The sequence below is a fragment of the Canis lupus genome, chromosome 15 (assembly GCF_011100685.1).
Source record: "Canis lupus familiaris isolate Mischka breed German Shepherd chromosome 15, alternate assembly UU_Cfam_GSD_1.0, whole genome shotgun sequence".
Classification (NCBI taxonomy): domain Eukaryota; kingdom Metazoa; phylum Chordata; class Mammalia; order Carnivora; family Canidae; genus Canis; species Canis lupus.
This window is the reverse complement of record NC_049236.1, coordinates 21,857,930-21,875,119: the sequence shown is the minus strand read 5'-3', so window position 1 is coordinate 21,875,119 and position 17,190 is coordinate 21,857,930. Positions and strand designations below refer to the sequence as shown.

Below are 17,190 nucleotides of genomic sequence, written 5' to 3'. Positions count from 1 at the left end.
AGAAGTTTTTTGTTTTTCTTTTCTTTTCTTTTCTTTTTTTTTTTTTCAGATTTTCCTTTGCCCATTTGAAGCATAATAACAAAATCATAAAATAACTTATCACCTAGAAAACTCATGTTGTGCTCATATTTCAGAAAACCTTCAGATTTATTACAATAAGCTTTCCAAGTGCAGCTTCAATATTTATAAATATGTGAGAGTTAGGAAATATTAAAAAAATGCATCTTTCCATTGTCAGCTAGAATTGTATTAAAAGTTTTCAGAAAAGATAAAAATCATTTTTTAACAAATTCAGAAGTAGATTTCAACATTCTCTCCTGCAGAATGTTGCATCATCGCATCTACTACTCTTCTACAATTTAAATAAGTTTCTCTCCTTTTGGTCCTTAGTGTACAATGTTTCTTGTAATGGCATATATTTATGTTATGACCGTATTTGATGCTTCGTGTTTTCTCATTTCAACATCTTGAAATTTCCTTATTCTTTTTTTTTTACAGGATTATTCCACAAACTTTAATTTTGTTGCTCCTTCTACATTTTTATTCGTGATATTCTTCAGTTATGGACTTAAATTTGAATTTAGTTCTCCAGCATAGTGATCATGGCCAGAATTATTCCTGTTCTCTTTCTACATATATAGCCTAGAATAATAAGGCTCATTTTTAACAGCATTTTAATATTGCCAATCAGCAAGCTATTGTGAACCAAAAACTCCATCTAATTTTCTATATATTTGATAGCAAATTTTAATTCACTTTTATGGAGTTGTATTTCTTTCATGAATATGTTTATTGCTTTTTTATTAAATCCATTCTTTTATTATTTTCTAATTTATGATCATCTAAACAAATAAGTACATTAGCTTTGAGAATTAAATAGAACGGGAATAATATAATAGTTATATATCACTGTCTTGCTAGGAGGCTCTGAATTGTTAATTATCTTGACACATTCTGTCCAGGACATAAGAAAACATCACAGGTATATAAAGGACTATAATTGATTTGTAAATGCTCTATCCAATTTAAGAGGTAGAGAAGTTATTTACACACATTTGTCTTCATAACTGGGCCTTTTTTTAGGAACTCTTAAATTTTTTGTCCCAGGTAAAGGCACAGTCTTGCTAAGCTGCTCAGTCATTAGTCTATGCTCTCTGTCTTCTTCACAGAATTACTGGTTTCAATACAGAGAAGTTGTGAATGATCATAAGCTGTCTGGTAACAACTTACTCTGATGACTTCCAACAATCTTTTCTACAACTTCTAGCTCAGCTGTCCTATATTTCTTAAGTGTGCTGGACAAGGAGTCAGTAGAAAGTTTTAGCCACTGAATTATTTATAAAATTTTCACACTACTTCAGAATATTTGAGCAAAAGAGGTATTTGCACATGTATATGCACATATAAGAGTCTGGATGTGCCTTTTGCAATGCACAAGGCTACTCTAATGACAGTTATTTATTTAAGAATTCTTAATAAATATATTTATTTAAGAATTAAAAGGATGAACCTAGGAAAGCATACAGATTTCACACTTGACGTTGCTCCTAAGAAGAATGGCAGTGGTATGGCTTACAACCCAAAACAGGTAAATGGTCAAGGCAGTGCATAGTTTCCACATTTCAGGCCATTTAACTAGCTGTCCAAAGGTCTCTTCTCTGAGGCCATTAAAATGTTCATACATTTGATATGTAAAGATATGTTAGCAATGAATTTGGTCTTTTAACAATATTCCATGGATGATAATGTCTTTTGGTTTAGTGAGTCATAGAATAACCAACTTTTTAAGGCTAACACATTCACAACCAGGATTTCACAAATATGCACAAATATGCTCTCACTCTTGAAAAAATAGTTTACATAAACATGGAATTTGAGTTTTCTATTTTCCTTCAACACTTGAAATTATTATTTTTCATTGCTTTTTTATATACTATCTGCTCTAATTGATTTTTTAAGGTCTTTGCATTATCATTGGTGCTCTGTTGGCTTGTTAAAATATTTATGTATGAATTTGTTATTATTTATTTGGCTTGTGACTGAGAATGATCCTTTATGGTACTTATGTCTTTCTTCAAACACAGAAACCTCTCAGCTATTATCTTACAATTATCCACCTGCAATTCCTAGGAGGTATGTGGTGTACTTCTTCATATTATTCCTTCATATCTCTCAGCATTTCCATAGCTTAACACTCTTGTGTTCATTCTTGATAATTTCTTCAGGTTTAACTTGTAGCCACTAATATTCTCTTAGGCCATTTTTCTCTTCCTCCTTAAAGTTTTCATTATGTTTTTAAATTTGAAAACTATATTTTTCTTTTCTTTGAGTATTATTTCTTTTTCAAATTTGCTAATTTATTTTTATAAAGCCCTCCTGTTGGTTTCTATTTCTTCTCTTTTTTAAAAAAGATTTTATTTACTTATTCATGAGAGACAGAGAGAGAGAGAGAGGCAGAGACACAGGCAGAGGGAGAAGCGGGCTCCCTGGAGGGAGCCTAATGCGGGGCTCGATCCTGGAACCCCAGGATCATGCCCTGAGCCGAAGGCAGACGCTCAACCACTAAGCCACCCAGGTGTCCCTATTTCTTTCCTTTTATGTTTGCAATTATTTTTAAAAATTTTAGAATTCTAGTTTGTGGTGTCTGCTTATTATTCTTCATTATGTTGGACAATTCTCCTGTGAGGGCTTTATCCTTATTTAATTATAAATTCATTTTCAGAGGGTTTTTTTTTTTTTTTTTTTTTTTTAAATTAAAGGGTCCTGTGTTTCTGGCCCAGATATGTTTCCATACAAAATTGTAGGTTTCCATTAGTTTCTTTAAAATTTTGAAGGGGGCAGCCCGGGTGGCTCAGCAGTTTAGTGCTGCCTTCGGCCCAGGGCGTGATCCTGGGGACCCGGGATCAAGTCCCACGTTGGGCTCCCTGTGTGGAGCCTCCTTCTCCCTCTACCTGTGTCTCTGCCTCTCTCTCTTTCTCATGAGAGCATGAATGAATAAATAAAATCTTAAAAAAATAAATAAAATAAAATAATAAAATTTTGAAGGATTCATGTGCTGTGAATAATATAAATTTAAACCCCATAGTGGTATATACCACAGCTTGGTGTTTTTATTTGTCACAGGAGAGTTACTTTTTTCCCCATTTCATCTAGATTCCTAGGCAGACAAGCTCTAGTCACTTCCGTGGATCAGTGGGTACAATTTTCTTGCTGCTTCATCAAAGAGAAGACAGCTCTTCTTGGGTCTTGAGTGTATATGAGATTTTCAGTTCCAGATCCCTAATCATTAGAGACTTGATAAGGGACGCATCCCTGCCTGTTCAGTCATGACATCAGCTCTTAGTCTTTCTACTTTGTACTCTGCTTTTGAGTTGTCCCTTTTTTGACCCTGGAGGATTTTTACTTTTGTATTTGTGCACTGATCTATATATTTAGAAATATTTATAATAATGTTTCTGTGAAGATAGGCATATATGAATAAGAGTGGTGAGTGCTTCAGCTCAGTTCAGCAGAATTGCCGATACAAATTGTAATCAATAATTAATTTAGATGCATGTAGTAAAATTAGGCAATGCTTCAGGTAGTTAAGTGTGAGTTTTACAATGTGAGGGAATGGACAGCTTTCCAGAGCTCATTACTATAGCACCTGAAGTAATTTTCTACCCTTTAACATATCCCTCTGTTGTTTCATATTCTTACTGGGTTTTTTTAAAAAAAATATTCTCATAAAAAATAAAATAAATAAATATTATAAAATAAAATAAATAATAAAATATATTCTCCTATCTATTTTATACATTTCTTACTTTGGTTATGTTTCTCTGTAAGATTATATCAAGTTCTCTCCCATGTCCATGTGAACTAGGTGGTTAAATGTATGGTAAAATAAAGATTCTTTAATGCCTAACACTTGGAAAAAGTATATTCAAATAAAAAAATGAATCAACACTAAATAAACTGATGAAAGCATCAAAATTTTTGCTTTTATTAAATTATGATAAAAAGTATTTCACTCTCTATAAAATATTTTATTAGGCTGAAATAAGTATCAACATAAGCAAATATAAAAATCATTTTTATTATTAAAGTGGTTCTCTATATGTTGCATTTAAATGTTTTTAGTTTAAGTGATAATTAAGGGAAATTATTAACTTATATACAATTTCTACGACTTTTTCAGGATATTGATTTATCTCTTCTTATATTAAAAATATATATAAGTTGCCTAGTATATTCTTATCATCTATTTTCTGCTTTATATCCAGTATCTTTGGTTAAATCATTTTTTCTGTTACCACAATGAATCCTCTGGAGTCTATTGTTGTTCTATATTGACTAGATGCATACAATCTTTATAGAATTAAAAAGTGGCTAGTCTAACTTAATCCGTACCAAAGTCACTTTGCCTGATAGAACAATGGAGCAAAAGATTTATTCTGATGTGTTCCAGAATAGAACACTTAATCCTTAGAAAATATAATTAAGAAAAACCTCAGGATCAGAAAAGATAGTTTTTGTGAATGGGTTGTAGGGTATTTGATTTGATACTGGCCACAGTGTAGCCATCCTGGTGTTATTTGGGCCCAGCTATCTGGATTAGATTTTTCAGGCAATACAGCTTGTCTAATATGTAAATTTATACATTTCCTTGTCTGTTCCATTTAAGGAAATGTAAAGCCTTAAGAGAGTTGAAGTATGTGGATAGGATCAATTTTAATGCATGGTTGACAACAGTAAGAATCAATAAGATTAAAGAGTAGGATCACTGGAAAAAACTTGTATAAAAAAAGATGTAGAAAAAATATGATTTTAGATACTGGATAACCAACATTTTAGTGGATCTGTATATTTATGTATTTGTTCTTTGAGAAAGGTCTGCCTCTCCACTAACATGAAAATGCTGTGAGAACAGAAGCCTGGACATAGAGCTTAGAAAAATGACTGGCATATGAAGTACTTAACAAAATCATCATAGGATAAATAAATGAATGAACTCAGGCTTCAGGATGGACAATGTTTGTTGGGCCAAGGGAGAGTAGAAGACAAAGACATACTAATTGGAAACCTAAGTGTAGGGAACATGCCACAACATCAGCACATGTCCTTCATTGTAAAGTTATTGAAATAACATTATACATTAGCCTGGTGACAGTGATTTCCTAGGAAAGTAAAGTACGTTTGGCTCTGGATATATATGTATTTTAAAAATTACTTTAATAGTCCATGCAGGGATCCCTGGGTGGCGCAGCGGTTTGGTGCCTGCCTTTGGCCCGGGGCGCGATCCTGGAGACCCGGGATCGAATCCCATGTCAGGCTCCCGGTGCATCGAGCCTGCTTCTCCCTCTGCCTGTGTCTCTGCCTGTGTCTCTGCCTCTCTGTCTCTCTCTGTGTGACTATCATGAATAAATAAATAAAATCTTTAAAAAAAAAATAGTCCATGCAAAGAAAATATGAGAATTAGGAAAAAAGCATGCCTCAACAGTAACAACTGTGATCTTAGACTGAATGAAGTATCACACTGCATGAGAGACGGGAGAAACTTCTGGTATTGAACAGTTCATTCTGGAAAGGTGAAGGACTTGTGGTATAACACAAGCCTGTTGGACAGATCTATTTAATAAGTCCATAAATTTTATAAGACTTGGTTTACTTCTATGTAATTTTAGTATTGGTGACCTACTGTAACCCACTTCCTCGGAAAAAAAAGAGTAAAGATGCAAATAGTGAAATAAACTCCTGAAGACATAATCTTATGCTCCAATATCCTCTCTCCTGTATACAATGGGAATAACATGGAAGTCCATTCTTTAGGAATCCAAAACTTCAGTAACATGGGACTCCAAATAATGACTAGTAAGATAATTTAATCACCCCCAATTTACTTCATACAATTGTGTTTATGCCTACGAAAGTGTCTTGGAAATGACTTAGACCAAAGAAGCAATTTGATTGGTTAATGAAGAGTCCAAGAATGGTAATTGAATTTGATGGAATTCATTATTTAAGACATTCAAGCATATACTTTACAACCCCAATTATGTACTCTAACATATGTAATAGTCACAATGTGATATATGTACTTCGTTGCTGAATCAGGCAGACACAAAAGAAGAAGACATAGTATGGCACAAAGAAACATCATCAGCCTGAGACAAATCTTGCCTCCACTCTCACCCCCTTACCCAATACTCATGCTGAAATATCATCTGTACAGCAGGGCACAAAAGCACAGAGGCAGATGCCGTGGCATATTCTTTTAGAATGCAAGGCTGCCCAAGATCATCTACAGATAATGAACCATGACAACTTCAGATTTGATGAAGTACAAAATGAAAGTGAGAGAAAGCACAAATGTTATATAAGTGACCAGTGCCTCATCAAGTAAACTAGCACTTCAAGGGCATTAATACTAGTAATAATTTCAGAAGTTGCAAAAAAAATATTAATATTTCCTTTAATATCATGAAACACTTTTCGTTCAGTCTTCTAAACAAATGCTTCCCCCCCCCACATCACAAGAATATATATGGAGACAGAGGGATGCATCAACAAAACCTATCAAAGTTTCGTTTTTTTTTCCATATACCTTAATCTGGCAGTTGTAATGCAATTTCGAGGAATGAAGCAATAGGCAAACAGTCTTCCAATCTCAAGCCAGGCGTTTGTCACTCAAGCTCTTGCTGGTTCTCGTTTTCGTGTTTTCCCTTGAGAGAAAATAATAGAAATAATCCATGAAAATGCTGGCCTACAACTCTGCACTTGCATTTGCTACTGATTGGGTGTATGGACTTCTGCTTATGTAGCTCATTCATTATTCACACTCTGCTCTAGCTTCCTCAATTCCTGGTTGTGCTAGGTGCTCCAGGCTAAGAACCAATAAGTATGAATCATGCTGACATAAAGAAAAATCTAGGAGAATAAATGTTTCAAGAAAGCCCGTTTTTTGCATTTCTTCTGACACATTCTGTTCGGTGGCATTGGTCTATTGAGGAGAAATAGCTCGTGCTGCCACTGAGGAGCCCAGTGGAATTACCAACCGCAGGGAATTATCTCTAAGCAATTCACACTTTGTTTTGCTAACAAGACTCCTTGTTAGGATACTGGAGTGCTAGGCTTCCCTGGCAATGTTCCCCCACCTTTTAGAATTATTGAAAAGCTAACTGAATCTATTTTGATTTGTGAATCTCTTTGTAAGCAACAGCAGCTGCAGCAGTGCTAATAAAAAGGAAAAGCCTTGCTATTTACCTAGGAAGGACATTGAAATACTGCACATACAAAACATCGGGGATGTGGAGTAGCTTGATGAAACATTTTAACAGTTCCCTTCCTCCCTTACTTTGTTCTTTCCTCCCATCCTTTCTCCTTCTTTCCCTTCCACTCCTTTCCTTTTGCTTGTCTTCCTTTCGCTCTGTTTTAATGCACTTCTCTTGCGTTTATCTATTCTTTGATATAGAGCAACCCCTTACCTTATATTTTAGGCTATTAAGTAATGACTTTATTATTATTTTTCTAAGTCATGATTTTAGAATTTGAGATCTCAAAATATTAAGTAAAGTAGCACAATCCTTTCACGTATGTAGAGACACAGGTAGGGAGACTTTGCTATCGCTGAATCTTCTGGTCCCAATTAAGAATGGAGGCTTTGCAGATTCCAGTGGCTCTGATACCAATCAGACCATTCTACTCTCTTACAGCTTGGGTTTCAATTCTCTAGAGGAAGCTAACATGGCAACACCCTGTTATTTGAGGATTCAAGTTTTCCTACTACAAGATAAATGAATACACAATCCCCTGCAGCTTTCATTATATTCTGAATAGAATTTTATAGTTCCTCTGCAGTTGTTAAGGGGTCCTTATTTGCCAACTAATGGACCGAATTGTTCTGGCATAAATCCACATAGGAAAATCTTCTGAGGATTTATTGGGTTTGAGAAAACCTTAGTCCTTGGTTTAGAGGAATAGATGCTGCATAAGAGAGCCTGGTTTCCTGAGTGGCTTCCGAGCTCCATTTTTGCCTGGCTGAAATAGATAAGGGAGTGTCTCCTCCAGCCCAAGCTGTTTCCAATGTAGGGACTTATTTATTATCTGTGATTTACTCAATGAGTATTAATTGAATGTGTATCATGGACCTTATTTTTTTGGTCAGGTCTTAGGGATAAGAAGAGAAAAGACAGTTTGTTGCTGAAGGAGTTAGAGAGACAGATGTAGAAAAAAAAATCACTCTATAAATTGATAAGTGCCACAATGGAAATTTAGAACATATTAGGTGCTGAGAAAGGGTTCTTCGTCTTCTCAAGGAGATTTCTCATTTTTCATGTCAAAACAAGTAGGAAGTATTACCAACACTGTATGTTTCTACTGATATGTATGTGTGCCATTCAGAGTACTGGGCATGAGTTGATGAAACAGTGAAGTCCTGGAATTATTTTATGATTAACACAACCGTGGCTTTTCACAGTTGGATTATTTTCAACAATAATTCCAAGGAAAAAGTGGCTTTTTCCCACCTGAAAGCATTTAAAACCTTTCTCCCATAGCTACAGATCCCAGAAAGTATCTACTTCCTTACAGAGTATGGCCACCAGAGTCATTTTCTACATGTTGGAGAGAATACATGAGTTAGCAATATCCACCCACTCTGGAAGCCAAATAGCAAAGATTAAAAACCATCTGTCATTGAGACTGTGAGCCTGTGAGCAAGCAGTAGACTTCCAGCAGAGTTTGGGGCAGGAACAGTGTGTAACACAGATTTAAAAACACAAGGATTCAACTAGAATCGTTTGCTTAGTCACATGGTTTAAAAGATATTACCAGCTCTCACCAGAACCCACTTTGCCATGTGTTGCATAAACCCATGTGCTGTAAACCAGAGATATTTTTTATGGAAAATCATTCTTTCTCTCACAATATTTTAAATGCTTATTTTGTATCAGGCAGGCTGCAAGACACTGAAAGTACATTGGCAAGGCTCAGAAGCAGCTGCCTCCAGTGCCCCACCTCCCCTCATCCCATGGAGCTTGCAGGCTAATGAAAGAGATAGATGATAAATACACAAGATGCCTTATGTCATTACATAATAGAAATTGTAATAAGTTCCTAAAAGGACAGGTCAAAATGCTAGGAGAGTGAGAGCAGGGAGCCTCATCCAGAGTTGGCTCCCATGCAGAAATCACATTTAGGAATTAGCTGAATTTGGAGCTGGGGTGGGGTAAAGGGGGTAGATTAGATTCAAGGTAGAACAATATGTGGAATAAAGGAGGTTTATGTGTTTGAGAACCAACAACAACAAAAATCAATGTGTTTGTAATCTAGTGTGCATAGAGAAGCATAGAAGGTGTTAATTAGGGCTGGAGGCAGGCATGGGAACCATGAGGAACCACTGCAAGATCTAATCCCTTTAGTTACTTTTGAGTAGGGTGATTGGGGATAGGTATCATGATTAAAAGAAATCTACCTATCCTTAGAAATGAAACCTACCATTTTGATTTAGAAATTAGTTGATTTACTTTCCTTTAAATAATGCCATGTTTTCCTTCATAGTACTTATTACTATCCATATATGCTTGTTTGTTTCCTCCTCTTGCAACCACCACCTCAACAAAAATCTCTGGGAGCTACAGTTTTTATTTTTTTTCCAGTTTGGTTCACTAATAAGTATCCAGGGCCTGGAACATCTTTGGTGTGGAGTATAGTAGCCTAACAAATATATCTTGAATGTGCAAATGAATGGATAATTCCGAAAATTGCTTCCCAGATGCTAGCAATCATCTAGTGTTCTTATTTTCCCAAAGTTACTTTCATGTGAGGTCAATTTTGCAGTGAAGGGGAACATAGCAGAATAACAAAATATGCTCCTGGTGATTTGTCATTAAGAACAGTCTTTAGAGTTGTTGTAGCTTATGAGAAAAGTATAAATAAAACCAATTTGGGTTAAACAAATGTATGAAAAATAAAACCTCACATGAAAGTAACTGTGCCAAAGGTTATTTGCTTATGACGCCCTTAATTTTGACTTACGTATGTTCATTTTTATAGTGTGATTTTTAAAAGGCTGATTTGAATATTGCTTTATTATGGAAAATTAACTTATAGTAGTCAATGTAGGTTAAAAGATCCAGTGAACCTTGATAAAGACAATATAAAAGACTAGTTTATGATGCATTACTCAGGTTTTTGACCTTATGTATAAGCAGATCACAAATGGTATACCAGTAAATTACCCAGCACATAACAATTCAAAGAATAATTGCATTCAAAAATCCCTTGTGCCAAGATGCCCTATGGAATACTTGCATAGAAAAATCTTGTCTGCAATGAGCAAAGGCAAAAAGTAGGGGAGAAAGTGGGAGAGATAGGCTTTTACTTGTACCATTCAAGTGAAAAAGAATTCTTCTGTAGTTAAGATAATAATTTAGGAGAAAATGTTTGCAAATTTTGTTAGAATGCAAAAATACTTTACGGATTGTCTAGTCCCCAGTTTTTTACCTATTGGTGAGGACTACAGCTCCAAGAAGTCTACAAACTCTCTGAAATATAGAGTTAAAACAGCTTAAAATACTTAAATAAGTGTTTATTATTAGAATTGGGACATTTTTGGTAAAAATGTCAGAGAGAAATCCTTTTACCATATTAGTCAATGCAAGATGAAAGCCACAAGAAATTTTATATAATTTTTCTCTTGAATTAATCAGAAAAAGCACATTTCAAAAGCTTGGTTCTCTTATTTGATTTAATACACAAACAATGCATCTACTTTCATCTTTTTTTTTTTTTTCTGAAGTCTCAACATAGAATACACTGCAAATTTTGACAACTTGTTTTTGTTCAACTGATTGCCTTCAGTTTCTCAATTCCTTTGTTAGTGGGGACAAATGAAAATAAATTTACAAAAGAGAAATATATTCACGTTTGATTCTAAATTATTCAAAAAGTTTAAAATGCTTTATAAGATAAATTTAGTTAAGAAAGGAATCTAGTCGGGAAGACTGGGTGGCTCAGTGGTTGAGCATCTGCCTTCGGCCCAGGGCATGATCCCGGAGTCCAAGGATCTAGTCCTGCATGGGGCTCCTGCATGGACCCTGCTTCTCCTTCTGCCTGTGTCTCTGCCTCTCTCTGTGTCTCTCACGAATAAACATTTTTTTTTTAAAGAAAGGAATCTAGTCTAAAGATCTGCTAAAACTAGCCAAAGTGCCCATGATCCCACTGACCATTGTTAGTGGTCTATTAATTACCAGATATCTAACAAAAGCAACACCAGCAACAGTTGACCACTGTTGGAATATAGGTGAACTCTGATTGAAGTGCAGGTAAAAATTGAAAGAATAGATTTCTGGAAGGTATATGTGTAAAATGCATTACATATAAACGTATGTGTATGTGTATATATAAAAATGCAATATTAGGGCAGTCCAGGTGGCTCAGCAGTTTAGCATCGCCTTCAGCCCAGGGTGTGATCCTGGAGACCCGGGATCGAGTCCCATGTTGGGCTCCCTGCATGGAGCCTGCTTCTCCCTCTGCCTGTGTTGTGTTTCTGCCTCTCTCTCTCTCTCTCTCTCTCTCTCTCTCTGTGTGTCTCTCATGAATAAATAAATAAAATCTCTAAAAAAATAAATAAAATAAAAATGCAATATTAAATATAGTACATATATATTGTGTGTATATATATATACATATTGTGTGTATATATACACATATACACATATATACATATATATATATGTCGAGAGAGAGAGGATATATGTATTAGGGTGTGTGTATGCATATACAAAAAGCATTTTAGGAGACTAAAGCCAAAGTAATTAATTTTACAGCACTGAGTTAGTCACAGCCTCAGTTTTTTGCAATAATTCTTGGATTGAATAAACCAAGAGATTAAACATGTACTCTGCATAGCAATCAGTTGCTCAAGTTCCAGCAGACTCTCTGATATGTATGAGTGGAGTGGGGAAAGAGAACAAGCAATAATTTGTAGGCAAGATTAGAAATCTAGAGATACAAAATGTAGAACCGGAACATTGACATGTTCTTGGATTTTCTTTAGTTGCTTGTTTCAAAAGGTACTCTATTAAAAAATTTTTTTAAAGATTTTATTTATTCATGAGAGAAGAGAGAGAGAGAGAGAGAGGGAGAGAGAGAGGCAGAGACACAGACACAAGCAGAGGGAGAAGCAGGCTCCATGCAGGGAGCCCGACGTGGGACTCAATCCCAGGTCTCCAGGATCAGGCCCTGGGCCGAAGGCGGCACTAAACCGCTGACCCTCCCAGGCTGCCCAATAAATTTTTTGATTAAATACAATTTATTAACACTTATGCTATTTAACAAATTCAAACTTTTAAATAATTTGAGGTAACATTTACATTGTTATATATAACCATTACTATTTTACTATAAATTCAATTTAAGAAAAAATGAACAGAATCTTGTATAAAAATTTTTGAGTGATATTTACAGTAAAGGACTGTATGGATCTTTCAAAGACTTATTTTTGGTTGTCATTGGGACTGTTGTCAGCTTGAGTTCAAATCCAGGCTCTATGATTTCCTACCTATATTCCTTAATTTCCTCATAAAAAAAATAGGATATAATAATTCTCCAGTATTAACTGTTAAAAGGATTGGATAAATTAATTGAATTAAAATACTACCACATACTAAGTCTTATTGGGTCAGCTATTTTACCCTCATTATTGATAAAATTATTCTTCCTAATATAAAGTTAACACAGATTTAAATTTGAAAGCACTACAACCCAGAGGTTCCCATTCTTAAATGCTATACAGGAAATACTACAGGACATTGAAGAGTATGTATATCACTGTACGAATTGTTCATGTTTTTTTATGCACATACTATATATCCTTATGTTGCATTTAAGTATCTTGAGGGCAAAAATAAGATTAATTCATTTTCCCCTATCGCTTGTCCTCTGTCTCTTTTCACTTTATGTCAACACATTTATTGAGCACCTACCTTACGGTAGGTACTTCTGTAGGTCTGAAGTTGAAAGGGCAAGCAAGACAAAGTCTCCACGTTCATGTTGCTTAAGTTCTTAGAAAGCTCAGTTAAAACTGTTATTCTTTGCTAAATTCAGTTACCAGTGCCAATGTTGGAGGGCCAAATACAAAAATAAAGACATAAATATATACATGGTAAATATTTTAGAAAATGTATTTAAATACATTAAGAAATACAGTGAGAAATTGCAAAAGATATAACCTTTCATAACAAGGCAACAAAATCATGAAAAATTAACTACAATAATGAAGACCGGGTAAACTGATGATAGAATGGTTCTATATTATTATCTGATAGATTTTAGGTTTTTTTTTTAAATGTGAGAAAGCACTAAATAAATTAAGTTAGTGATATTTATAGTTAAGCCACAATAAAATTTTTTATAATTTAGAGAAGGGGGTATACTTTGAGAAGAAAAGATCTTAACAATAAATTATTTAAATTATGATAATTTTTAAAGTGTACTTTATGATAGAAGAGTTTATTTTGAATAAAATACTTAGGACATTCTACATTTTTATATCCTATTATCAGTGTCAGAAGAACCCAGATATGAGAAAACCCAGACATAACAAGTATAATGCAATAGAACAAGGAAGACTCTATTGAAATAGCCTGTTCATGTAATAGTAGCCACACACTTTTGATTCTAAACTTTATTGATTACCTATTTTTAAATGATATATCTTCCATTTATTATTTGTATATTTATTATTTAAAGTTTTGTTAAATCCCAATTAATGACTGAACCATTTGTTCATAATACGTATGGAATTTTAGATTACTTAAACTAAAAAAAATAGCTACTTTATTTTAATGATCTTTAAGATATATACATATAAATCAGTGAAATATATTTACTTTGAAAACTCTTAGAACTTTAGCAAATGCAAAGTAAGAAAATGTTAATAATTACCTAAATTTACTATATTGGAATATATCTATTTCAGTCTGAAGCTTTGTACTCAATAGTGTCTTGTACACAGATAGTATCTCTTGGTTGAGAATCTTGGATAATTAGTTTATCTAGTAATGTCTTTGCTCTACAAACCTCAGGTTTCAAGCATTTGGTTGAAGGCTTGTGGCTTGTTTATGAAGTCCTTACAATTCTATGAGGAAGATAATACTATTATTTCCATTTTATAGATTAGGAAACTCAGAAATGTAATGACTATATAACTTGATAAAGGTCACACTAGTGAGAGATTGAGCTGAGATTTGAACCTGGCTATCAGGATTTTAGGCTAATGCTCAGTGACATGACACTGTGTTGTATTTTTCAATGGATGGCCAAAATAATAGGAGTACCTAGCTAAATTGGCTATTTTTTTTTAATGATACTGCTGAAATAGTATAGGGTGGGCCTTGTATGCTGGCCTTGTATGCTTGTATTAAAACATGGGACATGTTTTAATTTAGGCAGATTTTTAAACTTTGTTTTCCAACTCAAAATGCCCCAAACTAAAACTAATTCACTCAGCCTCCTTTCCCCTCTTTCTCATTTGGTCATGTGTTCATTCATTTGTTGATTTACAATGGGCTAAACACACAAATAAAATGATGGTTACTTTCATCATCAACACCATTTGGAGTCATCTTGGCTCTCTTTCCTCTTTTTATAACCAGCCACAAGTCTATCAATTATTGATTTTTAATGTTTCCAGTAGCATCTTGTTTTTTTTTTTCTCTCCCTTTCCACCATTAATAGATTGAAACCACCAATTCAAGTCTTTATCACTGGATTCCTACAACCATCTCTGGAATAATCTTCTACCTTCAATCTCTCCTACATACCAACATCAAATTAATTTTCCCCAAATACTTGAATATATAACAAGTCCCATTATTAGCAGAGAAGGTACTAGTTTAAAGAACAAAAGACAATGAGTCTGGGGAAACTTAGATGTTTTCTCTCCAAAGACAATCTTGATCGCCTGCCAAAGCGTTTTTCATAAAGTACCCAGCAAAAACATAAAACTAAAAATGCAAAACTGATGCATTATGTTATTCCCCCATTTAAAGTTCTCAAGGCTCACTTTTGGTCTAAGGACATGTCTTAATTCCTTATGCTTACAAGGTACTTTATTTTCTGGATGCTGCCAACTTCTCCAACCTCGTTTCCCCATGCTTCTCTCAGTTTTTATGTCACAGTCAAATTGAATTTCTGGAATAAGTCAAGTTACTTCCTCTAATTTTCACTGGACAACTTCCTATTCCAATTCCTTACTATGTCCTAGGGGGCCTTTTCTAGCCTCATCCACCGTTCTCTGTCTTCCTCAGTCTGCTCTAGACACACCGGCCATTTCTCTCCCAATGAGCCCTGTTCTTTGCACCTGCTCTTCCCTCTACACCTCAAAAAGTTTCCCTGGATATTTGCTTGGCTTATTCCCTCAGTTTAGTCCAGTCTTTTATCAGATGTTGCCTACATAGGGACATCTTCCACTGTCATTGTATCTTTTCCCCATATGTTCTCTGTAACACTTATTACTACTTGACCTTATATAATTTTTTGTCTATTTGTTTATTTGGTTTCTCCCATGCTAAAATGCATTCAGGCAGAAAGTTTGGTCTTATTTGTGCCATGATACCATCACCTTTGACAGTTTCTGGCCCATTTGTGCACTCTATAAACATTTGTTAAGCGAATGGATGGATTCTTCATGTCTCAGTTTCAATATTATGTCTGCTAAAAATATTACTGAATCTTGGGGATCCCTCAGTGGCTCAGCAGTTAAGCGCCTGCCTTAGGCCCAGGGTGTGATCCTGGAGTCCCGGGATCGAGTCCCATGTTGGGCTCCCTGCATGGAGCCTGCTTTGCCTGTGTCTCTTCCTTTCTTTCTCTCTGTGTCTCTCATGAATAAATTAATAAAACATTAAAAAAATAAAAATATTACTGAATCTTACACTGCCACAGCCCTCCTAAAGTTAAGGGGTTCTGGATTAGACATCCTGCTTAATTGAGTTTACCTTGTACTAAACTTGCCACAGAGTAGACAAGTGAGACTCAGTAACCATTTATTGAAATAATGAATACAGTGAAGGTCCTTTTAGATCTATTTCCTTTCAGAATTCAGATCTGAATCCCTTTAAAATAAGAGATCCTTTCAAACTTCTTAAAAATATACATGAAACACTACGTGATTCACAGATTAGCTTTTCAATGAAATGAGAATACACATCTTCTCAAATTAATTTCCTTCTGTTTTCTTGGGTATCGTCCATAAAATGTTCCTTCTGTATATTTCAGAGATTTCAAAATTTCTTTTGGGGGGTTTATGGGGAGTATGGATCCTTATGAGAATCTTATGACTCTTTTAATAAAAATTCACACGCACTCAATATATTACTTATGCTTTTAAGAGATCAAAACCAAATTGAGCCCCAAACACACTCCTATTCTATGGACCTTGGGTTAAGAATTCTATTCGTTCTCTTTTCTTTTTCTGTTTTCTACCAGTTTACCGACTCGTTCAGTGTTCTTCATACTAAGCCAAAATGATTCCACATCAACTACCTGTTAGTCATAGGCTCAACTTTCTCCTCTTGGCTATAAAGTATTAGTAGTAAACTTTTCTATATATATATATATATATATATGTGTGTGTGTGTGTGTGTGTATACACAAATATGTATATATATACACACACATGTATATCTATAAACACACACACCCTCATATATATATATGTATATATATATATATATATATATGAGCTCATATATATATATATATGAGTTCAATTTGCCAACATACAGTATAACACCCAGGGCTCATCCCATCAAGCGCCCCCCTCAGTGCCCATCACCTAGTCCCCCCATCTCCCTGCCCTCCTCCCCTTTCACAACCCTTTGTTTGTTTCCCAGAGTTAGCAGTATCTCATATTTTGTAGTAACTTTTCTGCATTTACTTCCATATAGAAATTAAATCTTTTGCAATCTGGCTTCCCCATTCATTCAACTAAAGTCATTATGAACCTCATGACTGTCAAATCCAACACCTAGTTGTCCATTTTCAATTTCTCCACATCATTGGGATTATTGAGGACCATTGTATTGTATTGTAAAGCTTTGATTCTGTATTGATGCACACACTTTTTGTTTTTTTTTGGTATTTAATATTTTATTTCAGTCTGTTTCTGCTTGCTCTTCCTTTGCCATATCCACATCTAATTCCAAG

General features: G+C 34.7%; 1 protein-coding gene across 4 annotated transcripts in view; it reads right to left on the bottom strand.

The window, feature by feature from the left end:
- The window catches only part of SYT1 (synaptotagmin 1), a 535,022-nt gene that overhangs the window by 407,063 nt on the left and 110,769 nt on the right, over window positions 1-17,190 (bottom strand). For all 4 annotated transcript variants that reach the window (XM_038558525.1, XM_038558523.1, XM_038558526.1 and 1 more), the window contains exon 2: window positions 6,587-6,704. The gene's annotated coding sequence lies outside the window, so the exon portion shown is untranslated. The remainder of the gene's footprint in view (window positions 1-6,586; window positions 6,705-17,190) is intronic.